Below are 14,094 nucleotides of genomic sequence, written 5' to 3' on the forward strand. Positions count from 1 at the left end.
GTATACTTTTATCTAAAAGACTAATCAATTTTATTTAAAAAAAAATTGTTTATATTGTATTCAAACTACTTTCAGTGCCTAACTTCACCCGCATGTGAGAATTTTCGAATGTAGTATTTTATTATGATTGATTGAGTAGTTATATAAAGACTTATCAAGATCGTAATAAATAAACAAACATTTATAATATTTTTATTATAATAACAGTTAAAATTTAAATATGTACAGAAATTTTGATAAAATCACGTGCACGTGGCGTGGATAACATTTAAATTGCACATTAGCTGCATCCAATATTAAACTATATAACAGATTTGGGGCACACTTGACGGGCATCGAGCACAGTCTAAACACAAAGCTATGAAAGCGGCTTAGTAGTGAAAGCGGATTAGAGAATAATCTGCAACGGAGCGGTTGACATACGCCTCAGGCGAACTGCCTTCCTTGTTTCCCAGTAAACGTATAAATCGGACAAGATCCGACAGCCTAGACTAGACTAACCACTTCCTACTGTGCCGAGTATTCCGTACCCGTTTCATATCGTGAATTTATATGGGATTGCATATATCGTAGGATACAAGTTTTAATTCTAAGCTTGGTTATCTTATTTATTCTTGGAAATAATAACGGAGAATTGTACACGGTACAACGAGATATAATTTTTTTTTTTTTTTTTAATAATTTATTTTATTAAAAAGTTGTATTAGTTATACATACATACATATATTAAAAATAGAATTGAATAAATTTCTTATCAAATTAAAATATTATTTATTCGTCTAGTAGACTTTTATAAGTATTTTGGATCGTTATGTTTCACAAGCTATTACAGTTTCGGAACGTAGATTCTACGTAGGTGCGGCAAGATACTCTTAGGTAGTTACTCTTTTCTTGTTCATAAAATATAACTGTATTTGATATAATTATTATTTATCCTGTAGAAATATCAACAAACATTAACTCTACCTTTTAATCTATACTTCTATACTAATATTATAAATGTGAAAGTATCTCTTGTCTGTCTGTCTGTCTGTCTGTCTGTCGTTCTTTCGTTTTTCTTTTTGCCTAACACATGACAACCGACCCTGAAAACGCGAGCGAAGCCGCGGTCGACAAATAGTTATCCACAACTATAGTTATCTAACAAACCCTATTTATATGAATGCTATTTAAAATTATTGGTGTGTGTGTAAAACAAAATCAAATACAATAAAAGTATATGCATACAACGAATAAATAATTAATTCGACGAAACAATTACTCTAATGACATAATACAGAACCACTTTGCGTTATTAGGAAGTAAATAAATTCGACTTACCTTATGACATGTTTAATCCGTAGAATGGTGTCAACTGAAACAAGGAGAAATCGTTAATATACAGTAACTTGACCAGCGGTCACGGCAATTGATAATGGGGCGGATAATAGAACGCACCCACATGCCCATATTGACTCACAATAAATGTCACATATTTCTTAATAGACGAGTGTAACCGTCTCAATTGAAGTGACCGTTAAGACAGGTTTGTGTCAAACGAATCGAAGTGGTCATCACCTGCTGCGAACACACGATTGTTGGGGTCTTTATAAGCAATTTCCTGCAGCGCTGTTTGTAATAGTACTGTAATAGAGACAGCGCTGTATGTCGTTTATTGAACATGGATGGTGCTGCTATAAAGCCATATAATATTAGTAGTTATAGCATTAATATTTAAATGTCTTCGACTGAATTGTTTAAAGTGTTCATTTACATGATTTGAAAATCTCTTTGATATTACTATTAAGTAATCGTTGTTTGACTTTGATCGTTATTGAACTTTTTTTCTGTCGTTTTTTTTTTAATGACAAAACCAAAGTTTGTTAATAGCATTCCAATAAATAAAAGAACAGTTGATGAACAGATGAGAAAACGATATTAAGCTGTATCATCTTTGCCAATTTACAGATATAATTTAGGCTTCCATAATCAAATAAAAGATTCACTAACATGTATATTTAAAAAAAAAATTAACACTTAGTCGAATTTCTAGAAATTTAAGTAACAAAACATTATTATTTTTTTACAAAATTTACTTTAAAGTATACAAGTATGTACATACACAGACAACACTAGCGGCATATAAATGTAAAAAGGGAAACATCCACGTAACCTATAATGAAGTTTACATAATAACGGCATTTCCATTCCTCAGTTGAAATGTCATGACATTATAATCATACTTGTCTCTGTAATATAAAAAGGTACGTACAAAAGGACTGATGACGGAGTGCTATGACAGTTCGTTATCATTTTTCATATTCACGATACATATTGTTTTGATTTTACATGATTGTAAATATTATATTTGAAAATATTTTTTAATCGGTTTTACTTATTCATTGTTTATGTGGTGATTGATTAAATAAATATTTCTCCTTCTCTCAATCGTCAAATCAATGACGACAGAAAGTGAGAATCAATGTTTAATAAATAATTTACTGATTTATGAGTAATGCCGACATTACATTACATTAACAGCCTGTTAATTTCCCACTGCTGGGCTTAGGCCTCATTTCCCTTTGAGGAGAAGGTTTGGAGCATATTCCACCACGCTGCTCTAATGGGGGTTGATGATTTTTTTTGAAATACGACACATGCAAGTTTCCATACGATGTTTTCTTCACCGCCGAACACGAGATGAATTATAAACACAAATTAAGCACATGAAGATTAAGTGGTGCTTGCCTGGGTTTGAACCCGAAATCATCGGTTAAGATGTACGCGTTCTAACCACTGGGCCATCTTGGTTCTCGATAATATTTACTTACTAATAATAATAATAAAATAAATTTTCGTAAAATTTAACGGTATTTGTTCGAAATTCAAATGATAATAGCTTACCCGTGTAATATTTCGTAATAGACAGTTCCTTAGATTTACACGTACGATTTGAATAAAAAAAACTAGAGTTTTTATTTTGATGATATAAGATGTTATCAGTAAACGTTCTATTGTGTTCACGTGTTTAATTTGCGTTTGTAATAATTGTATAATATTTAAGAAAAATACATTATTTGGTTATCTTAGTATTGTGACAGAATGATTCTCAATTAAACTTCACAACTTTTTTTATGAATATAGACCGAGAGAGTTAGGGTTTCTGCTCTACGATTGGAAATTAACTGTTACGTACTTTAATTTTACTTTTAAATATTCTATATGAATATATTGTAAACATAACACGCTGTTTATTGTTTATTATACATTAATGATTTCGAAAATTGAACTAGTTTCGTTTGTTAATTTTTTTTTTATGGCTTTGGTTGGCGGACGAGCATATGGGCCACCTGATGGTAAGTAGTCACCACAGCCCATAGACACAGGCGCTGTAAGAAATGTTAACCATTCCTTACATCACCTACGCGCCACCAACCTTGGGAACCAAGATGTTTTGTCCTTTGTGCCTGTGATGACACTTGCTCACTCACCCTTCTAACCGGAACACAACAACACAGTGTACTGTTATTTGGCGGAAGAATATCTGATGAGTGGGTGGTACCTACCCAGACGGGCTTGCACAAAGCCCTACCACCAAGTAAAGGTTTATTATCATGTAAAGGTTTGCTTTTGAACACTTTTTTGTTTGAGTCTTAACATTTTTATAAAATTCAATCTAATAAAAAGATACGCTTTTTACTAAATGCATATGTATGTATACGCGGTACATATACCAAAATAGCATTTTTTACAATTTTTGTCTGTCTGTTTGTTCCGGCTAATCTCTGCAAACTGCTGGACCGATTTTGACGGGGCTTTCACTGGCAGGTAGCTGATCTTAAAAGGAGTGACTTAGGCTACAATAATATTTTTTTTGTTAAATTCAAACGCGCACGAAGTCGCAGTCGCTTGTTTGTTATAAAGTTTTTTAAAACGATATCTAGTATCCCGTTGATTGATTTATTTCACTACCAAGGAAAACAATTATAAATTTATCGTTAATTCATTACGTCATTAAGAGTCTGTAAATGTCGAACAGCTGAATCTTTTCACAGTTAAAAGGAATACGGTTTTAGAATGAGATACGAAGTGATGCTTGGATTTGAATAAGCAACCTTCGCTAGGATCTGTGAACTACACAGAGGTAATTGTTATGAACAGTAATATTGCCACGGTTGGACATACGCTCATTTTATTGAAAAGATTATTCCATCACTGTTCTAATGTCGGATGATAAATACGCATGTGGCTTAATTTCATTCGATAAAGGTTATCTAACGATGCTTTAAGAAAACACATTGCGCTTGCTCTGATTTAAACTCGAAAATTTCTATTAAGATTCACATTCTGGGCCATCTCGATTCAAATGAATGTTTGTTTTAGATATGTTTATTACGATGACATGTTTACAAATAAAATAATGTAAAATTATATCTGTTTAGACTTCATTAAAATAAACGAATTCGTCTATTACTTGTATTTATATTGTATAAATTAGAAAGGTTTCCATTGCTTCAATATATAAGAGTACTTTCTTATACAAGTGTTATTTGCTTTGCGATATTTATGCAAGATATATTAATTTACATATTACACTTTTATAAAATCAAACAAAGGTATGAGGCAAAAGTGGAGGTACCCTTCCTTCACCGAACATTATCAAAGGTTTGATTAAATTTGTTGCGATCTTGGTGATTTCTTTGTCTGTTTGCCAAACCTCGGAGACCACGTAAGCTGTTTCTCCTATAATAAAATTTTATTTGTTTAAAAGTATGTTATTTATAATATTAAAAGGTTCCAAGGTTTCCAGATTAAAATCCTTCTATTATCTATATTTGTATTACACGACTAAGCATTTTTAAGTATTTTTTATAAAGTTAACAAACATATGTGTGTATATAATGTACATAAGGCACACTAATGCAAATATATTATATTAGCCTAAATACAAAAATATAGTAATATCGAATACCTTACGTAATATCTTATATCTGCAAAATAAAAATTCTAGTTTTTTTTAATTCACATTGTACGTGTATTCAAATCAAATGAACTGTCTATTACGAAGTATTACACGGATAAGCTACCATCATTTTAATTTCGAACAAATATCGTAACATTTTAACGAAAAGTTGCCAATTAGTATTTGGATATACAAGATAAGTATGAGCGTATGTAAATGTTTTATTCGGTGTAGGGGTTTTGTGCAAACTCGCCTCGGTATCACCCACTCATCAGATATTCAACCGCTAAATACTTGGTATTGTTATGTTCCAGTTAAAGGGTAAATGAGCTAGTGAAAGCGAGTGTACAACCGACATAACATATTAGTTCCCAAGGTGGGTGGCGCCTTGGTGATGTATGGAATGGTTAATATTTCTAACAGCGTCAAGTTCAATGTGCCATGGAGATCACTTACTGTCAAGTGACCCATATCGAATATATGCCATTCATATAAAAATTAAAAAAATAAGCAGTTAGGTATTTAGTAATTCAATCGAGTATAGATAAAAGTTATTACCTATGTATAAACAATATATTACAAAGATTATGTTAAACGTTTTTTTAAATTAAACTTGTTCAATGGTATTTCTTAAAGTTTATCGCGTGTTCAAGTTTGAGGCTCTTCAAGTTGTAGTAAATTCATTATGCAATTTAAAATGCTAATGGCCTGTCGTCTGGGAAGTAGGAAGCAGATGAATAATGAAGCATGTGATACGGATCAGGTATTTCATATCGATTCGACAGAGGTGTTATAGGGATTTTCAAACTAAACTCCCACTCATAGACAACTTTAAAGTACTGGAACTCGTAAAATCATATTCGAAACGTCATAACTTCAAGTTGTGTTTGTTAATAGTTATTTTAGCATTAAGTGAGATACTGGGAGAAGTGTACTCTAACGCATAAATACCAGACATCAAAACTTTTGTTTTTTAAGTATTTAATTTGTTTACTTTTAATTATAAATTTTAACAAGAATTAATTTTTAATTGTATAGATTTATACACGCTTATTTAATTTATAATATGATAATACTATTTATTAATTATTTAAAACTAAACGTTTCTAATATACTTTAAAAATTGAAAATTAATACATAATATATTTGATTTGATATATACTAGTAACAGTACAGAATATTACAAAAATATTAATTTATTTTACTCCAAGCGAACGTGAAATGGATAAACATGTTTGAATAAAACAGACAGTTTTGAAGTCATAATTCTTCCATTGACGTCGAGGTTGACCACAGATTAAAATATAATAATTTAATCGATTGCGGTGAGCAGTTTAAAACCTGAGCTCACGATACAAGCTATCAGACCAATGGCATTACAATAGCGTCGGCGATAGATAAAGGTTTTTTTTTTCATTTAAGCAACTTGATAAGCGACCCTTTTCCATTTAAAAAAGATTTATTCCTTACATACTCTTCATTTACATTTTTTCTGAATGAAGTTTATAACTTGGTTTTCTTGTATACCTTAAAAGATTCTGGCATATATTTGTCTACCACATACTATTATTGTAGGTTAAAGGAGTAACCTGGTCGTGTGAGCAAAAGAGAAGAGCCTAGTAGTGCTTCTATTAGTAAACAGTTTTAGTGTTCGTCTTGTTTGACTTCGTATTTCATATATTTGATTGATTGTTGTGCTTTAAGAGTCTTTTATATTATACAATTATGTTATGTTATACGTAAATGACATAATTCAATGTATCTTCATAGTTTGTCAGCAAAATAGAAATGGAAATGAGTCATATTATACAATTACCTTTGAGTGGGTGGACATACTATAACGCTTTATTAGAATTATTTGACATAAGTACTAACTGCATCATCACTTGTCACTTGTCGACACAGTTAATCTTTGTTATACTATTGATGTAAAAATTATCTTTGTTTTATCTACTACTATTTAAAATCTGTAGAACCCAATCCTTGAAATAAGGGTTAAATTAATGTTTTTTAATTGCGTTAATTGTTAAGTATCAATTGTTGATGGCAAATTTATATCTAACTCCCTCCACTACATTCTATGAAAAAACTACTAAGCCACTCTTACGCCTGTGCATGGGATTAATATTTGTTATTAACTTAATATTATATTAACCAAATATATATTATTCTTTTAAGCTTTATAAATATATTTTTTAAAGAAAAAATATAGTAAACCTTGGATCAGTAAAGAACAAACTTTTTAAAGATTAAGCCGCGCCCACACTGGATGGACGTTAATCGCTCATTTCGATTACGATTATGTAGACGAATACGCGTAATGTTATCGTACTATTCCTTCTAAATGGAATTAGCCGTCGAGATTTACTATGTACCATGTAGCTTTGCTAAGCGACTGTCATGTGTCAACTTATTATTCGTTAGCTAAGCCGTAATCGATTACCGTGAGACCCTGACTATCGTTATCTTTCATTTATGAGATCAAAGAAATGATTACAGATAGATTGAAAATTGTTGACGGCCATGATAGATTTTTTCATAAAAGAAATACTTTGTGAATTTGAAAGTCGTATCCTGATAATTAGAAAGTCTGAAATAATGAAACGTAAACATTTAAAGTAGGTATTTAAAAGTAATGAACGCGATTACTGTAATCATAGTTATTTATAACAGTGAGATTGGTGTTCGGGTATGAGTAAGTAAGCTCATTTTAGATTGAATGTAATTGTACGTTCCCATTTATCTTAAACAGGGCAAACGTCAGAGGCAGGCGAGTACAAAGGGCTACATGTGAATATAGCTTGAGGGCGCACACAATAGATCCTAACAATGTCTTCGAAAATTTGGCTTTTTTACTATAGTAATGGACGGTCTATTACTCTTTGAGTCGGTTCATTGTCAAATATTTCATCCATGTCAGACCAATTTATATAATATTTTACGCTACGCCCAGAACTTACATAATATTTTATGCGCCAACATTTAGTATGACCACAAGTTGTTAAATAAATGTCGTTTCATTGCGGTTTTGTAGTGCGAGCTCTAATAGATTGTAGTTCATTAAATTATTATATTTTTCAAAGTGCTACCATTTGTTAAGAGCAATAATAGTATCATTGTTTTAATTTTTTTTTAAAGTAATGGCAAAGTCAATAATTATATCATAATATTTTTATTATTCTAAAAGCAATTATATAAAATTAAAAAAAACTCTACTCTGACATAAATTTGGTATAAAATATAATATTTCATTTACAATTTAAATCCATTATGTAAACACACGACAAGAGTCACATTAAAAATTCCAGCAAATATATTTAAAAAAAAACTATGAACAATTAACCAGTTCTTATCGCACCGGACTTAAGTAGATTAGAGAAAAAAAAATAAAAGGACGTTTAAATATCGCCCGTTGAATGATTGCGGCCTTTAAACTTATCGCATTTAAAAACCTACTTTGTGAATGATTACACATAAAAGTTTAACAAGTTATACGTACTCATTTAATAGAATAAGATTTTTTGTCTGGCGGATTTTAATATCGATCATGTTTCTTAATCACAAAAAAAATTGTCACAAATCTAGTATTTTAAACTAACGATGTATGGTCGATGCCAAATTTAAATCTGAAAATTTTTAGTATTCCGCCCACTACAATATTTTGGATCCTTTATATTCAAATAAAATGTAGGGCAAGTGCGTTTCGTACTTGCACACTGAGAGTTCCGTACCACTAGACAAGTAGACAAACAGACAGTGATGTAACATCAAATTAACGGTTTTCGAATTTTTTCCTATATTTGTACTTGCTGTAAGATATTATTTTTACTTGGTGGTAGGGCTTTGTGCAAGCCCGTCTGTGTAGGTACCACCCACTCATCAGATATTCTACCACCAAATAACAGTACACTGTATTGTTGTGTTCCGGCTAGAAGGGTGGGTGAGCCAGTGTAATCACAGGCACAAGGGACATAACATATTAGTTCCCAAAGTTGGTGGCGCATAGGTGATGTAAGGAATGGTTAATATTTCTTACAGCGCCTTTGTCTATGGGCGGTGGTGACCACTTACCATCAGGTGGCCCATATGCTCGCCCGCCAACCAATGCCATAAAAACAAAAAAATTGCTCCATATTAATTTTCATGATTCTAGATAAACAGGAAGTAGTCTATAGCTTTAGCTTTGTGAATATATATGACATTTGATTTTTGACAAGGGACCGCAAACCGTCGTATTTGGTATTGATATCAACTGTGTACCTCTACGGGTTCCTGAGAAAAAAGGGTATCGACGGACAGATCGAGAGACGGGCAGACGGTCTACGAAATAATCTTTTTAGGATTACGTATTTCTTTGTAAATTTTTTTTTATATATTTTTTTTTTTATGAAGGAGTTAATAAAATATAATGCATTCATTTAATTTTACTTTGTTTTTAATGGGTTTAAAAGAGTTACCGAGTTTCTGATACATCCATCTCGGTAGAATTTTATTCCGAACCAATAGATAATCTTCTAAAATAACGATTCTAAAGTACCTACTTCAATAAACTATATTCCAACTGAAAGTATTTATCGATATATGCGCTCAAACTAGAGTAATGATTAATTACAAAGCAAAATTTTAAATAAATATCAGTCATTTGTTTTATTTTTATTCGTGACTTGAATGTCTTATAGCATTATCAAAAACTTTAATCCCCTACTTTATGTGAACTGTTCCTCACGAAATGACCTGAAATAAAATTAAAAAAAATACACATTACGAATTTAGAATTCTCATCAGAGAGTGATCGTCTGCATTAAAATTTGTTGTCGTTATCTTACATGCAAGACACGCATCTGTCAATTAACGACAGCATTTCCTTCAAGCGACTCTGCTTTAACACAAACACTCACCTTTTTAATCCTTTCAAGCTTGATTAGTATGCAATTGACCAGTAAGCCGTTAAAGAACTCACTTATGAATTGCTTTATTGAACTAATGTGGATTTTGTATTCCATATAAAGGTTAGTTACTTCCCTTCGTTTTAGTCTATTGTATTTTTCCGTAATCTAAATGCAATCACGCCGATCCGTTGAAATGTTGATACGTGATACACGAACATATTAACGAAGATACTTTCGCGTTTATAATATCAAGAGCTACCCGAGACTATTGCTTGGATACATGGCCTAACTTAGTCGGCCCGTACTGTGCTAAATAATAATATTTTTTTTTAAGCCTAAGCACATGTAATTGTCTCTCTGTCAGTTCTACCCCCCCCCCTCTTCTCTCTGAAAAGAGAAATAATTATGCATTAACTGGAAGAGGGTAGCTTCCAGTTAAAAATAATCAAAAACATTGAAAGTTATCGATGAATGTTGTTTGTCCGAATTTGAATGCATTAAGTTTTACGTATTTTAGTCACTGAGCCATCTCGTCTCTTCTTGAAAGCTAATATGAAAAAATAAGTCCCAGCACCGATATATCAGGCGTTCGTGACTCACACCATAATGTCACCTGTTTTATTTCAATTAATTCCCAAGGTACGAATAGTGAATACCTTCGCATGTTTTGTGTTTTATTTTAATCTACCATTGGGTGTAAATTGATCTTGATAAGTACACTAAGTTCTCGTTTTATTTTTTAACACAAATAAATATCTAGGAAAATTTTAATGTATAGAATATTTGCGAAAACATATGTATATTTAGACCACAAAATAGTAATAAATGTGCCTTATGTTTAAAAGAATGAGGTAGTTTTTAGAAATGTTGGCCAGTTTAGAATCCAAGATTATTTGTAGAAATCATTTATGAATAAATATAATTATACAACTGTTTGACCGCTTTGACGTATTCGAGAATGTTCCGTGACTATTTGTAATGATATCAACTTGCGTTTCTATTGTACTATGATAAAAAGTATAGTAGTGGCTATAAGTGGGCGATAAATTGTTTTATTATAGTGTGACTGGCGTTTAATTAAAAGTATATCACTTTTATATTGTCACATAGAACTCGTATATATGTATATATTATACAGAAGTAATTCAATTTGTTTTCCTTTATATTCGTTTGACGCTCTATTTTAATTAAGTATATTTATTTAATATTTGAAAGTATTTTAATATAACAATATTTTTAATCAAAAAACAATCGTGACCAATTCCATTTAGTTGATTATTTACGTTTTTAATAGTTGTTTAAAATAAACAATGACATGACTAAATATTTTTTCCGTACTATTGAGCGTACTATTGAGCATTATTCTCAGAATAAAAGTATACGCATCTATAGTTGGTGTATCTCGCTTATAAACAATCTCTGTACAAAATATCACCCAGGAACATAACATGATTAGAAGTCAACAAACACAATAGTATTTATAATAAATTAATTTTAAACTATAGCCATTTTTTACAAATATAAAATTATAATATGAATATTTATTAATTGGTATTCATAAGTTTTAATTAAATATTATCTATTATTAATACTTATTAATTAATAATATAATTATATTATTAATTTACTTGGTTCTGAAAAGTAACTACTAAGTTTATTCTCTGTAGAGTATATGTTCCGATCCGATGGTAGCGTTGCTCGAAATTTAATTATATATATTATTTAATTGACGATTCGAAAATGATTGCAAGAACCAATCTACAATACGAATATATTGAGTTTGATTTTGATATTTATATTATGAAAGCAGTTGTAGGAAAAACTTAAAAAATTCTTTAGTTTCGGCAAAATTTACGAAAGTGTAAATGGAATGGATCTAGTTATTCGACAAATTATTAATCAAACGAAATCTGTACCGAATCGTGCTGGGCAAATATTTGATTTTGCAGTCTGTCTTAGGAAACTTAATTAATTAAAGAAAGTCTTTAAAATTAACGACTCTATAGAAACTTTTCATCGAGAAAACTCATTCGCTCTTCGGGAAAATTCTTCATTTCATTCCTTTTATAATTTCTTCTTCAATAAAATGCGAGCAAAAAAGTATTTATAGAGTAATAGGTTACACTTCACTGTAATTAAAATACTGATCATATAAATACAACTCCTATAAATCTAATTTATTTAAAATAAAAGACGAACACTGACGGAAAAAGTTAAATTACTATGGTAATATTTTTGTTCCTCTGACAGAATTTTGATCACGGGGATTCTAGAAAATGCCTGTGTGAACAGGCATTTTCTAGGTTAGTTCTAGGTGGTACTTGTTTACTTGGTGGTAGGGCTTTGTGCAAGCCCGTCTGGGTAGAACACACAGATAACAGTACACTGTATTTTTGTGTTCCGGATAGAAGGGTGAGTGAGCCAATGTAATCACAGGCACAAGGGACATAACATCTAGTTTCCAAGGTTGTTGGCGCATAGGTGATGTAAGGAATGGTTAATATTTCTTACAGCGCCTCTGTCTAGGGGCGGTGGTGACCACTTACCATCAGGTGGCCCATATGCTCGTCCGCCAACCAATGCCATAAAAAAAGGTCTAGCTTATGAGTAATTATATTGCACAAATGTTAAAACACTCTATTTTTCTTCACTCACATAATACAATGAAACGACTAGAGCGGAACTGGCGCCTTTAGGCTTTAGGTGTTTTCCGTAACTCTCTGTAACTCAATTAAGGCGCAACGCAACGCAACGACCTTTATTATGGAACCCTGGACCTCATAAAAGTCGCTTAAGTTGTCTACTAGACTCAAAAGACGACAATCAACAATTGTTTTAATAAATCCTTTTACATATGTTCAACTTAAACAATAAGTTCATATTTACACGAAACAAAGAAATATAAGTAAATAAATTCGCGAAATATAAAGCGGTTTTAATCCGCGTAGCGTGACGCGAAAGCAAATGTCACTCGTTCTGTTTCAATTATCTGAACACGTTTGCAAAAAAAAAAATGAAAGTTGTATTCGAATGTTATTTCTTTTTTTCGACTCGCCCTTATTTTCGTAACCAACATTATATGACGACTTCCAGAAATGTTTTATCGACTTTTAAAATCTAATTTTGTATGAGGTGTTTCAAATATTGAATTATTTTTCTAATAAATTTAAGGCTAGGTAAATGTACATAATTATAATTACATTATTAGTTTCCATTCAATTGTTTGAAGTGAAATTCAGGTAAAAAAAATATTATCACCTAATCAGTAAAAAACTCTCTTTCCAATTTCAAAATAAAGAGGGACAATAAAATAAAGTACTTGGATGTAGGTCTCGTTGTCCTCTGAGTAGGTACAGACCACACATTAGATATTTTACCGTCAAACAGCAGTACTTAGTATTTTGTGTTCCGGTTTGAAAGATGAATTAGCCAATGTAGACAATAACTACTACACACAGTAGACATAGTATCTTAGTTTCAAGCTTGGTGGCAATGTAAGAGACGGTTAATATTTCTTACAGCGTCCAATGTCTCTGGGCGGTGATGACCACTTTCCATCAAGTGGCCCTTAACCTCTCTATACCTATGATTTCTGCTTTAAAAGCCAATGCCCCAACTAGGATCGCATATGAAGCAAAATATAATTTTCAATTTCGACAATAATAATACTTATACAATCTTTACAAAAATAATCTACAATTCATAACTCTATTGTATTTATTTTCACGTAATAGATTTTTGAATTAGCACTCAAAGTCAAATCAACGATACAGAAAGCGAGCTTGATTCCTGCGTGTAAGTATTATGACCTAATTTCCAATACCCCACAGCGATATGAGGCCAATAATAAAGTCTGAGCCACTCCAAACCATGATGGTCCTTCAACCTTTCAACTGCTCCTGTGATGACGAAAAAGCGAATTATTCTTATTTCACACTACGCTAACCTTGCGTTCAAAGAAGCCCCTCGATTCTCTTTGTTCCACGTAAAACCAGCTTTATATTATACATAGGTATATCGGGGTTAATTATTGGGCTTTCAAGATCGGCACGCAATGTTAAACCGCAAATTGGAATACGAGACATGCTCGAATAATTTGTTTATTTTTTGTTATACGTTTTCTTTGTCAGTTTTAACATGAAATATAATTTAATATCGTTACATAACATCAATTAGGCTAATGATAAGAATTTGTTCGTGGTCGTATGTAAGTAGAAGTTGTTACTCAATTCCAGGGGGTATGTTAAGAGAACAAGTTTTCAT

General features: G+C 31.5%; 1 protein-coding gene across 2 annotated transcripts in view; it reads right to left on the bottom strand.

Annotated features, from left to right (window-relative positions):
- The window catches only part of LOC125068093, a 108,015-nt gene that overhangs the window by 31,739 nt on the left and 62,182 nt on the right, over positions 1-14,094 (bottom strand). For both annotated transcript variants that reach the window (XR_007119765.1, XM_047677098.1), the window contains exon 2: positions 1,321-1,354. The gene's annotated coding sequence lies outside the window, so the exon portion shown is untranslated. The remainder of the gene's footprint in view (positions 1-1,320; positions 1,355-14,094) is intronic.

The sequence above is a fragment of the Vanessa atalanta genome, chromosome 13 (genome assembly GCF_905147765.1).
Source record: "Vanessa atalanta chromosome 13, ilVanAtal1.2, whole genome shotgun sequence".
Classification (NCBI taxonomy): domain Eukaryota; kingdom Metazoa; phylum Arthropoda; class Insecta; order Lepidoptera; family Nymphalidae; genus Vanessa; species Vanessa atalanta.